Source organism: Sinocyclocheilus rhinocerous, unplaced genomic scaffold (genome assembly GCF_001515625.1).
Source record: "Sinocyclocheilus rhinocerous isolate Xijiao unplaced genomic scaffold, SAMN03320098_v1.1 scaffold2593, whole genome shotgun sequence".
NCBI lineage: Eukaryota > Metazoa > Chordata > Actinopteri > Cypriniformes > Cyprinidae > Sinocyclocheilus > Sinocyclocheilus rhinocerous.
This window is the reverse complement of record NW_015664037.1, coordinates 184,526-198,058: the sequence shown is the minus strand read 5'-3', so window position 1 is coordinate 198,058 and position 13,533 is coordinate 184,526. Positions and strand designations below refer to the sequence as shown.

The 13,533-nt window shown below is 37.8% G+C and overlaps 1 protein-coding gene across 1 annotated transcript in view; it reads left to right on the top strand.

The window, feature by feature from the left end:
• Positions 1 to 718: 718 nt before the first annotated feature.
• The window catches only part of tex2 (testis expressed 2), a 52,182-nt gene continuing 39,367 nt past the window's right edge, over positions 719 to 13,533 (top strand). Inside the window, exon 1 of the mRNA XM_016540158.1 lies at positions 719 to 896. The gene's annotated coding sequence lies outside the window, so the exon portion shown is untranslated. The remainder of the gene's footprint in view (positions 897 to 13,533) is intronic.

Below are 13,533 nucleotides of genomic sequence, written 5' to 3'. Positions count from 1 at the left end.
TGCTAATGTCTGATTTTGAGGTGGCTGTGCTTTGACAGTGTTATTAACCCTGCCAGGTTTAAATGTTTCAAAATGATTATCAGTTGAAAACATTTGTTAGAAATTTAGAAAAGTAATCAAATGTAATCATTTACATTACTTTAATAAAGTAATTGAAATAGTTATGTACTTATTACATTTTAAATAGGGTAACTTGTAATCTTGTAATTGGGTAACTTGTAAGGGGAAGTCGTGGCCTAATGGTTAGAGAGTCGGACTCGTAACCCAAAGGTTGCGGGTTCGAGTCTCGTACCGGCAGGGATTGTAGGTGGGGGGAGTGAATGTACAGCGCTCTCTCCCACCTTCAATACCACGACTGAGGTGCCCTTGAGCAAGGCACCGAACCCCCAACTGCTCCCCGGGCGCCGCAGCAAAAAAAATGGCTGCCCACTGCTCCGGGTGTGTGTGCACTGTGTGTGTGTGTTCACTACTGTGTGTGTGCACTTAGGATGGGTTAAATGCAGAGCACTAATTATATAATATAATATAATATAATATAATATAATATAATAATAAATACACAATTAATCCAGAAGGGGACGCTTCTGTCCTGCAGGTTCGTCCAGCTCACCAAAACAAACACACGCCCTTGCAGCAGACATTTTAATCCATCCCAGAGCGAGTGAACGTAGACGTGTATCGTCATCTCTCTCAGGTCGGGGTTTGATTGCTGCAGTCTGACGCGTCTGTATGGGTTATTTTCGCTCTGCTTCCTTGATGTGCTGCTGTCACTGGATTATAAGCACAGACATGATCACATCTACGGACGGGATCCTTTGTGGACGCACACGTGAATATATAACGTGCTGGATGAGATTCTGCGTGTAGTTTCGGCGAGATAATGAAGATGTGTAATGGTAAGATCGCGCTCACGCCCATCATCATCATCGTCTCTGTGTGTCGTTGCTATAAGCCTCATCCCTGTCTCAAGACAGACGAGTATCATAGCAACCGCAAATCTTCTGTGTCAGTGATGTCCGGTGTCTTTCATCATCCGTGGATGCTTTATAATGTCTTTTAATTCCTGATGCTGTGTCATGAGATTGAGATGCTGTTGATAGTTGACTGACAGCTGTTAAATGAGTTACGAAGAGGTGATGGCATCAGTAGGTAACGTGAATATCATGGTATTGGATGATTACCATATTCATATATTACATGCCACTTAAAAACACTAGGAAGAACAGTAGGTACCCTGCTGTTACCATGTTATTTGTGCTTAAACCGTGATATTATTAGCATGTTACATGTCTAGAATGTTTGATCATCATGGTACCATATCCAAAGCCTCGATAGTACTTTTTTTGTGATTTCGTTTAGATCCACTATTTTTTTAATAATGCCATTGTCATCAAGAAACATATTTTGTATTTTAGATGATCAGATTATGGACTGACCTGTATGGTAACTGTATTTGCCATAGTACCATAGTTTTCAAATTACCATAGAATCCACAGTGATTGTTACAGTAAAATCGTGGTAACTTGCTCTCAGCCACCTGTTATCATCAAAAACAGCAGTGAAAAATAATGAAAGAAAGATTTTGTGAGTTTTTTTACATAATATCCGAAGCAATAAGCAGAGTCCCTAACATAAAACCTAGATTGATACATTGTGTCTGTTTTGTGTGTGTAGAGTCTGTAGACCTTAAAGAATATGTTTGCGTCAGTTGTGTTGGATACATTTTCTAGGATTGTAATTCTCAGTGCTCTAAAAATAGTAAAGATTTTGTTTGCATTGCAGATTGGTGATATGCTAAATACCTGCTTCAACAGTTGTTTGTGCATGCTTTCTATGTTTCAAACAATGCAAAGCATTGAATGCCAAGATACGTTTAGTTAAGTTTTAGATTATTTAGACATACTCAGTGCCCTTTACAAATCAGATGATAAGTCAAATACATTTACTGTTAAAAGAAGCTCGGTTTTGATGGATGGTAATGTGACATCCATATTTCAGTCTTGAATGAGAGAGAACTCTTTAGCTCTTAAAATGTAGATAATATATTGTGCCACACCACTAATAAACAATAAATAATTGTACATATTGCCAGTTTTTGCAGCTAAGCTGTGTACAAAAAAATGTAAAGGAAGAAAGTTAAAGAAAGCATTTTCATTACAAAGCAATAAGATTTGAGTCCATATTACTGCATATTGTTATTATGTACATTAATAATAGTCTTGACTAAAGGGTGTTAGGTATGACACACAGTATGTATTGCTATATTTATAGTTACTACTTATTGCGTGATATTCATAGCTTTTAAATTACTACATGAAAAAAAAACTTTTCTTTACTAAGCAAAATCATAGAGTCATCTTTCAGCTAGAAGATCTGCTCTTTGACATGTAAACTAAGCTTAATATTTGTCCTCTATAGGTGCTATAAGGATTTAGGGAGCAGATGTTTCATGTTACAGCTGTTACCACATCATGTACATTATGACTACATTGATCAGTCAGGATGATCACATTGATCAGTGCACAATGCAAAAGAACTACCACTTTTTTCTTCATCTACCTTTCTGTCTTTCTCATTCAGGTACAATTAAATTAGAATAATATAGTATTGATAAAGCTAAGGAGGCATTTCAACAGAATAACAGGCAGTTCATTTCTGTGAACGTTAGACCACTGATGGCCGCAGGGTTGGATAATGACTGATAGTCAAGTGAAGTCAAGTCACCATTATTTGTATACAATACAGATTGTGTCAAAGCAGGTTCACAGTGATAAACAGGAAAATAACAGACACAATTAAGGAAACTCAGCTATGGAAACAGTTCAGATTCAGCTGTAAAGCAGCTCTACAGAAGACAAAAGTGAAGTCATCGAGCTTAATTCGATTCAAGTTCATTGTGTCAGTGGTATCAGTGTGGTAATATAAATACATTTTCTGTAAGTGACATTCAGCCCCCAACTAAGCAAGCCACAGGCGAAAGTGGCAAGGAACCCAAACTCCATGAGGTGACAGAAATGGGGAAACAAAATCTTGGGAGTAAACGGGTTCATTTGGGGATCCAGTTGTCCTCTGGTCTAAGCAAACAAACACATTGTGATATTGATTGAGGTAGCAGGTAGTAGATGACTGATTTGGTCCTATCTTGTCCTGGCATGATGCGTTCATAGCTGGCCATAAGGATCTGTGCCGAGGGCTCGTCTAGTCGCAGAGGTGTTTGCTGAGGCTCTGCCCCAAAGGCCTCGTCTCATTGAGGGCTGTGTTGTGGTCGTTTCTGGTTGCAGGTCCACCATCTGGTCTAGATACAGAGCTGATTCGGTTAATACGGTAACCTTGGGATAAGGATGAGACAGACAGACTAAAGTAAGTGTAGATGCCATTCTGCTTATGATGTAACAAGCACATTGGGATTATAGGGGGAGTGTTCCCGCTTCTGGTTGCCAGTTCCCTGTATCACACACACATTCTATAGAGAATTGTCTCTCTCTCTCACACACACACACACACACACACACACTCACAGGCTGCTCTGTTATTGCTCAGGAGACTTCTCAGTTACTGAGTCAATTGTTGACATGCAATACGAATACAGAGCTAATGTGGGTCAAATAATTTGTTCTTGGGAGCATTAGATGAGAAATGCTTGAGTGATTTATATGCATTGATTTTTCTGTATGTCATATACAGCTACTGTTGTTGATTTTGCCATTGCTGATGGAGTATCAAGAAGCGTTTTGAACTATATAATATGTAGCATGAGGTGTGTCTGTGTGGTGATACATGAAATTGTCTGTGATCTTTAGTAATGATGATATAAACTGTAATGTAGTGTTGTGTGTCTGTGCCATCCACAGGCTTCTGAAGTGTGATCCATGAGGCCATGCTAAGACACTAAATTATATAATAAGAGACTAAATGTGGCCGTGGTCTCAATGTAAGTGCTAAAATTGTGTTTCTGGACTTGTATTGATTCCAGTCATTTTTAGGGAATTGGTCCACTAACCTGCTCTTGTCTTCACATTCATGATGCTCAGCTCTGATGTGTTTTCACACCATACATGAGTGTCAGACAGTTTTGTGTGGTTTACTCTCGTCATTCAATGCAGTTTAAGCAGCAGGGTTAATGGAATAGTTCATTCTTTTCATAAAGTATGATTTGAGGTTAAAATTAAATGCACAAAACCCTTGAAATGTTTCTAGGAATGCTATAAATAATCAGCTGGAACCAGCTCAAAATCACTTGCTTTCATACATGGTCTCTAATCCTGCCGATCACAGAAACAACATCATTTTTATGAGAAGTACAGCGAATAAGAAAAGCTCAGCGCAGCGGTGACAGCAGTCTCAGTCTCCACTGGGCTAGAGTAAAATAATAACGGGATTACAAAATATATTGCAAGATATGTAAACTGCCTTATTAAATAACTCCCACTCGACCAAGCAGCTGTTCTCTCTTCCCTCACACAAGGGCATGCTCTTCTCTTATAAGGTGAAGTGTTGCCAGACATCACTAAAAACCAACCTGGTTTAATAAACAAAGGCTACGCTCACACTGTCAGTTTTTGGGATTGGCAACTGCATTTTCTTATAGGTGTGAGTATCAAAATTAGTGGTCGACCGACATTGGTTTTTTTGACAGCCGATGCCGATATCTTGGAAAGCGATATTATAAAGCCGATATAATTTTATTTATTTTAATTAATATTTAAGAAATTTTAAATAATTTGAAAATGGATTTAAAAATAAATGTGTAAAATAAACATATTTATACTTTAAATGACAAAGTATTTTTCTCAAATAAATAAATATAATATATAAAACTCAGTAATCTGGGAAGTTTGTGTGCATTGGGAATCATATTTTTTTCCAAATAAAGCCAAGGTAACACTCATTTTACATACAGCACACAGTGAAAATGACATGAATATGACATTGGGCAAAAGCATGAAGCGCAGCATAATTTGAAATCATGAGTTTAAAGTTTGTCGATCGCGCGTCTCCAGTGAAGCAGAACTCTCCTCCTGTCCACATTCAATTCGCACGGACCGACCGTCACACAGAGAACACGCCATCATGCAGGATACAAAGGCACACTTCAAAAGATCTCACAGCTGGATTTGACTAAGTTTGCAAGATTTTTAAAATTAAATGTTCATTAGTCATTCAAAGATTTGTTTCAATGATATAAATGTGTATTTGCTGAATGCTGACGGAAAACGAGAAAGTATTATAATGTTTGCCTTTCTATAACTAATGATATAAAAGCAATCGTTATAATATTTTTTTGTATACATTTTAATTCCTTTGTTTAACAGTTCTTTCTGATTATTAGACAGATTTCTGTTCATATTAGACAGAACTGTTAACGACGACAGCGAACAAGGAGAATGTGAACACTGTGTGTTCAGGCGCTGCCGCTCTCAGACTGTCAAAATAAAAGACGACACCTCGAACGCATCGACCAAACAGAAAAACTTATCGCCGATGCCGATATTTGAAAAATGCCAAATATTGGCCGATATATCGGTCGACCACTAATCAAAATGTCCCGTTCACACAGCAGCTTACAGTTGTGTTTAGAATACTGTCTGTATGAACGTGCAGTGGGAGTCAAGCCCGTATTCCTTACCTGTAACCATAGCGACAGTGACCAAAGTAAAATCAAAGATGGTGACGTCCATAAAACTGAAAGTCTTATCACTTTCTGACACGACAAGTGTCCAATCGAGCCGTGAGTTCTATCGTCAAATCTTCATTTACCAACAGCAGCTTTTAAATTTGGGTGGAGTGCGGAGTATTTGAGTCGGGCGCAGAACACAAAACTGACGGGGTCTAAAACATTCAGATGACACGCAGCTCATTTCTCCATCACTGTAAGTTACCGAAAACACATGTGAAAACACGTAACACACGTTAGACACCCGTTTGTGTGGCAGAGTGCCTCTCTCTCGCACTGTATGACGTGACAGACAACTAGTTGTCCAGTCCTGTTCCGTTCACACAGCGCGTGTGTTCTGAGAATGCGGTTGTGAGTCCTGAAAATGTACGGGTGTGAGTTCGGTTACAGAATGCGGTTGACACGCCCGTAAATAACCGAACTGTGTGTGAACGTAACCGTATTAAGGACTCAAAAACAGGACTGACAACCGTATTCTGCTGCTGTGTGAACGTGGCCTTTAAACTGACCCCAGTTATTGTGTTTTGTGTTCGAGGAAATATTCTCAAAACATGTAATAAGCAGATATGCCAAAACTGTACCAGCCGAACAAATATATATCTGACTACATGGGACTAGTTTTAAATTACAAAGGGGCACAAAGTTTTAAACTAAAACTAGTTTTAAACTTCTTAAACTAAAGTCAGAGAACATATTATTCTCATCAAGCCAAACAACTTCCAAAAAGACGTTAGTTCACATCATTAGCTCCGCCCTTCAGGAAGTCGGCCGTTTTGAATTAAGTGTGGAATGTTTGAAATTTGCAAACAGTGTGAAATTAATGGCAAAAAAGGGAATCAGGATGTCTCAAATCTTCTATGTGCTTTGTTTGAGTTAGATAAATTGCTGCTCTGTGTTTGGTCATGGGGCCTGATCACAAAGATGTGGCTATTGTGGGTCACAGTCATAGCGCTACCAGCTGGCAACAGGAAGTGTGGCACTTTTAAAAGACTTAGAGATAATCTTCTTGGATTTACCTGCTTAAATTGCATGTGCCCAATGTGCACTGTTTTCCTGGAGCCAGCGGGTAGCGATCGATGCTTGCAGCAATATTGTTTTTTTTTTGGAACTTTACAGTCCATAGTTACTGTATATTTTTAATTGTATGGAAAGGAGCAGTGTGACAATTCAGTTAAAAATTTACACGTATGGTATAAATGATGACGGAATTTTTATTTTTGTTGAACTGTGATGTGTCTGTGTACACGTTTGAGGTTTTGTGTGTTGAAAACAGAAGCTCATGAATTGCCTCAGTTGTGTTCCTCTTCCTGTTCATTTTAGTTTGCCTTTGTCTCATTACAGTGACAGAGGGATTTATGACAAAATAGCTGTAATGGAGAAACTAGTGAGGACATGATCTGACACAGGACAGAGAGCTCTTTATTCAACTGTAATATAAAGCATATCAATATAAATGCTCTTTATGTGTGCGAAAGAGAGCGAGCCATGTGTGTGTTAATGTGCTGTACAGTTAAAGGGGTCATATGATGCGATTTCAATTTTTCCTTTCTCTTTGGAGTGTTACAAGCTCTTGGTGCATAAAGAAGATCTGTAAAGTTGCGCATAGAGGAGAAACAATAATGTACAGTATGTGGAAAATAATGTGTTTTTTTTACTTTAAACCGCATAAACGCATTTCATTACACCAAATACACAAAATAATGTTCTTTTTAGCAGCATTATATGACCCCTTTAAAGAAAAATCCCAGATCACATGTAGTGTTAAAGTAACACTTACTATAGGGCATTGCATTCAAGTCTGAGGGGAAAGACATTCTGTAAGATATGTAAGCAGAAATGTGAAGCTCATATTTTTGCTTATATTAATTTTTCTGTATGTGTGTATTTTGAGCTGTCTAAATTAAAGTCTTTAGCAGTAGAACTAGTGCTCTAGGTGGAGGCTGTTTGTTCTGTGTAAACAGTGATTCACGGATACTGTAGTTACGTCATGTTTCTTTCTGGAAACACTTACATTATCAGAGCATGAGTGAGCAAAACTAACCAGCTGGTCATTACATGAGTTGAAATATTGGATATAACTGTAGATAACAGGGTTTGTGTGATTTCATCACATTAATCTCATGTTAACAGGTGTTATGTTTAAGTGTTAGGGTTATGCTTTTAACACAGTGTTATAATTGCATATTTGTTTATTTACCATCCATTGTAAGTGTTTTTCCATAAACACGTTTCTCGGTTCATGTGGCTGTACATGAATCAGGCTTCTTTTAACTAACTGTTAAGGAGTGTTTAAACAAATGTTATAGCAGGTTAGCATGGGATCAGTCTGTGGTTAATTCTTCTTAACCCATGGCCTCATGAGGTTCATCAGGTCTCTAGACATGTACACTTAATGAGCTCATTATATAGAGCAGAGCCTGTGGGACACGGAACTCACTCATCTCTGTATCCATAGTTACTGCTGCTTTTTCCCATCCTCAATTCATAATTAACAAATATTCATTGTCATTCAGGTCAGAGAGTTGTTTTTAGTTTTGCAGTATATTTGCACAGTCCCCAGTTCTTGTTTTAGTCAAGACATGAATGAAGCTGAACAGTATTATCATGCATCATTATGAAATAAAGTCAAAATACAGAACAATTTGATAAGTGTGTTAAACTAATTCATGGATTCATTTTCTAGTAATAAATATAGACACTAGGAGTAGTCAATATAAAATCAAAATTGATATTCTTTTCTGTATAAAGAAATATCCCAGGTCTTTTATTGTGTATATTAGTCTAGAGAAAATGAAATATTTTTTGTCATATAATCTTTCATCAGAATGTAATAATATTCTCTGCCTCTGAAACAACTTTTCTGTTCTGGAACTGTAGATACAAGAGTTAGCATACTTTCAGCAGCTGTTGCTTAATCAGACATACTAATGTTTTTGAGGTCAAACGTACTTTCCAGTCAACGTCTCATGATCTTTTCCCGTAATATGTACACTGTTTAGCCTATTTTTAGGAGCATTTTGTAACCAGTGGCGGAGCCAGGATGTTTTTATAGGGGTGGCCAGGGAGGGGCCATCAACCAGACTGGGGTGGCACAGAAATCTTCATTATTTCAATATAAAAATGTGATTGACTATAAAGTATTGGACTGTTTTAGTACCTAAAACGCAACTGAATACAATTAATTTCTACTAAATTGTAATTGAGATATTTGTGAATTAGATCAAGTAATGCTGAGTGAATATGACAATTTTCTTAATAAATGCATTTCTTGTCAAGAAAAAAAAGGGACAAAAACTGCAGTTTTGAGGGGTGGCCAAGCTTAGGTCAGTGGTGGCCACGGCCACCTCTGGTCACTCCCTGGCTCCGCCCCTGCTTGTAACATTATTTTCATGAGAACTTTTTTTTTCCTAAAACTTTTCAGTGCTATTACTAAACTCAATTGTATTGTCATTACATCATTTACAGGCAAATGATGTGTGAAAATCTTGGGTGTGTGGTCCAGTCATCGCAGCTGTACAAATAAACAATAAAGCTTAAATACACTTAACACAATAATATACAGAGGAACAATATATAATACAATAAAAACAAACCAAACTGACAGCAGAATCAAACCGTATACAATATATGATATACATGGGTCAAAGATGAAAAGGAGTTTTCAAGCATCAAAACAATAAAAGTTTAATTAATATGTTGTTTCATTTTTACATAAATATATCTGCTACGCTGAATGACGATGGAACATTATTTCACCTTACTTTCTATGTATATAAAAATAACCTTTGTAAATTATGGGCCCTATTTTTACGATCTAAGCACATGGTCTAAAGCGCACGGCGCAGGTGCACTCAGGGCGTGTCCAAATCCACTTTTGTAAGTGAGGACAGCAAAATAAAGTAAACTGTGATAAATTATACCCAAAAATTCTTCATACAGTGGACTACCAGTAAAACTGATACAAATTTGGGACCAAAAATTATTCAGACCGAGTCTGGGAAAAAAACTGAAGTTCAGGTTTGCATGAACCTGGGTGACAACATGCCCAGGAGACTACAGGCTGTCATTAAGGCTAAGGGTTGCCCGACTAAGTATTGATAGTTGTGTAAATACTGTCATACTAACAGCTGTCTAATTTTTTGGTTGATCGTAATCCATTACATACCTTTCTATCAAAGTTATCTAACATTATCAATATAATGTTATATATAATTCATATAATTTCTAGACCACAAAAATGACTGTCTGTAACTTTCCCTGTCTTGACCGAAACCTTCACTGTGTTCACGGGTTTTACCTTACTGAGGGAAGCGGTGGGGGTTTGGCTTTATAGACTAAACTCATTTGCCTTTAGGCCAGAGGACCGTTAGGGTTTGTAGATTTGAGACTGAAAATTTGAGTATATACTGTGTGCGGTGTCCTCAATAATGCAGGTGGTTTTGTCTATAGCACACTGTATTTCAGTACTTATGAAAGGTGTATATGTGTTTTCATGCATATTGTGTGTATGTATTTCTGGCACTGTGAAGCAGAGCAGGTGTGTTTTATTACATAATACAAACAGTTATATCAGAGCTAAAGTGGGCAGAGAGCGCTGCTGCACCTGGCCTCACTCTCTCTTTCTCTCTGTTTCTGTTCTGCTCAGAATAGTCATCTGATTATGTTCACATTTCAAATCCGTTTACAGGCCTTTAGATCCCTACATTTTGTGTTTGTCTGTCATATTTTGTGTGATTTCATAGCAGTGATGTGTCTTTGTGCTAGTTCTGATAGCAGAGCAGTTAACCTCTAGCCAAACTTTGCTGATACAAGCCCTTATTTTAGACATTTCTGAGCACCTGACCTTACCCAACCCCACCCAAGCATTGACAAATATTCCATGTCTTCCGAAGTCAAACTATGGTTTTGTGTGAGGAACAGACCCAAAGTGATTACTGTTTCCATCTGCTGTAATGCTCAAATCACAATCACATTAGGTTTGTTGGACTTTGCCTGGATTTAACCGATTGGTGAGATTTGCTGCTTGGAAACACAAGAATGTCTGAGCTATGTGGTAAACAGTCTCGTTGGCAGGCTGTAACAATGAACATAAGAATGTTTGGAAATGGCCTTTCTGAATGGGCTTGTTAGGGCATTGCACAGCTAATGAGGCTAAAGTTAATGTCGTTGTATTCACACAGACCAGAGTAATGTCGTCATACCCAAAACCGTGTGACCCGGCCTGAACCTAAAACACTCACTCTTTGTATAATTCATAACTGTGCCTTTATTATGCACAATACAATAAGATGATTGTTCTTCTGTTTTGTTGTTGCAGGAGAATCCAAAGTATAAGCTGTAAAGGCTCCGCACCTTTTCTGGAAAGGGGGCGGAGGCAGTAGCTCATTTGCATTTAAAGAGACAAACATCAAAATAGCTTGTTTTTGCTTCCACCCAAAAAGGGGCATTTAGGGCATGGTATAATAAATGATCTGTGGGGTATTTTTAGCTGAAACTTTTTCTTGTCAAAAGGGGTATATTAGGTCCCCTTCAAGTTTCACACTGTTCCTCGCATAAATGTTATATGGCTTCGGAAAACTTGGAATGCTACACAATTAGTTTGTAATACTTTTATAATGTTTTTGGTCAGTGTTTGTAATAAATACCTTTTATCTGCCTGTTACGTGTTTTCTGTGGATTTACTACAGACCCTCTGTGTGTCTGGCAAGATGACATTTTGGTTCAGCTCATTCTCAGTTCCTCGCCTATGGCCGTCAGACAGAGGTGCTTAGCATCTCCTCACTAATCTAGTCTAGCTGATGCTTGATACATCAGCGCTGCCTGTAGGGCTGCACGATTAATCGAATGCGATTGTCATGCGCATTTTGATAGTAATGCTGGTTGTGTTTATTATTCACGTTGAATCAATGAAAGCAGTTTAATCTTCTGTTTATTCAGCTGCAGCTATAGGCATTTTCTGGGTTTCTTCTGCGAGGCGTATTTGGAGTTTCAGCGCAAGAGCCCCCTCTGGCCTTTGGATGGAGATTTACTGCTGACCACAGAACCGTGCTTCACTGAAAGATACGCATGACAATCGCAGCTTCTGTCGAATCGCGATCTCGATTCCATTTCGATTTATCGTGCAGCCCTAGCTGCCTGTAAATCTTCAGCATCTCCTTTACTCTGAGCATGAGATGAGATTTAATGGGAGATGAGCAAATACTCATTCAGTTTCTTCACATCTGCTGTGCTCTCTCTTACTGAAGCATCTGGATATGAATTGTGAGTACTAAAGATAACAATTTAAAAATCATTCAAGTACAATTAAAATATACAATTACTTTCCAAACATTGATGCGGATGAATCTGATTAAGCTAAAGGGGGGGGAAATCATCTTAATGATTTAAATATTTTAACTTTATATCAAAGCATATAGAAACCAGCAGTTTACTTTATATACAGCCACACCTTTGGTTGTCAATTTATCCATGTGAATTGTAATTCTAAATACTTTTTTGTTTACCCATCTTGATTGTTTATTAGTAATACTATATGTTATAAAACTATTGAAAAGGTTCTGTCGTGCTTTTTCTCACATGTTCTTGAAAAAGTTCGCTAAAATGGTTAAAAGTAGTTGTTTCTTTGAAATTGTTTTTGATGTAACCAGCTCTCACAGTAACACGTACCTCTGTTGGGTAATTTTATAATAATTATGCTACTCGATCATGCTGATATCTTGCTGACCAAAAACTGAAATCCAATCTCTGTGCAGGAATATTGGATCCAGTTTCCTTAACAAAAGCACATCTGAAGATATCCAGATAGATACACATAAAGATATCCAGCTGATTTTTGTCTGTTCCCTAAAACCAGTTAGCAAAACTATATTTTGTCTGGTTCCAAAAACAAAAAGTCTTCAACCTGAGAGGTCTAAAACAAGCCGTGAAAAAGCAGGAAGCAGTTGACAAAGTCATAATAAAAATTGAACAGTGTTGAGTAATCTTAGTTGCATATGTTTCAGTGCTTACTTCATCCCTACTTTGTCAGGATTTTGTCTCTACTGGACTTCGTCCTGTAGTCAGTCTGACCAGCACAAATCAGTCAGTGTACTTGCTAAGTCATGACATATCAAATACTGTTTCCACTTTCCAGGTCCAAGCATATAGTCAATTTAAAGTCAGAATGCAATCTTTATACCCGTCCATTAGCACTATTTATTTAGAGCACACTTTTATGTATACCTTTAAGCTATACTTATCTAGATTAGAAAAAGTTTAGGATCATATATTTTTTGAGGAATACTAGCACACACTATTAGCACCATTTGTTGTTTGCTTTTGGGATGTTTTTTGATTTGCTTTTGATATCAGACTTAACTGGATAAACATATGGATAAATATTTTCAGAAATATGTTCATGCCTTTTATATTTTCTGTGTTTTATGTGTTGTCTGTGTTACATGTATGAAGCAGGTTTTGTTAGCCACCTGTCAGTTTTTCTATATTTACAATATTATTTATATCTGGTTACTCTAGTTCTCGCTCTCATTTCTACTTCAGTTTCTCTTCTGTTATCCAGGGAATTCAAATTCTTTTTAAAGTTTTCTCTTTAGATCGCTGTGTTTCGTTGTGAAAGCGAAACTACTTTGTTTGGCCTTCCTTCGTCGAATTCGCCAGCCGCGCCATTCTCAAGCCTGCCGGCCTCCGCTCACTCTAGGCCGCCGCTCACTCTAGGCATCCGGCCTCCGCTCACTCTAGCCCGCCGTGTGTTTCGTTGTGAAAGCGAAACTACTTTGTTTGGCCTTCCAAAAGAGGACACGACTAGAAATCAGTGGTTAAGTTGTATTTACAACACTGTTCCAGAACAGTACAACCCAAAT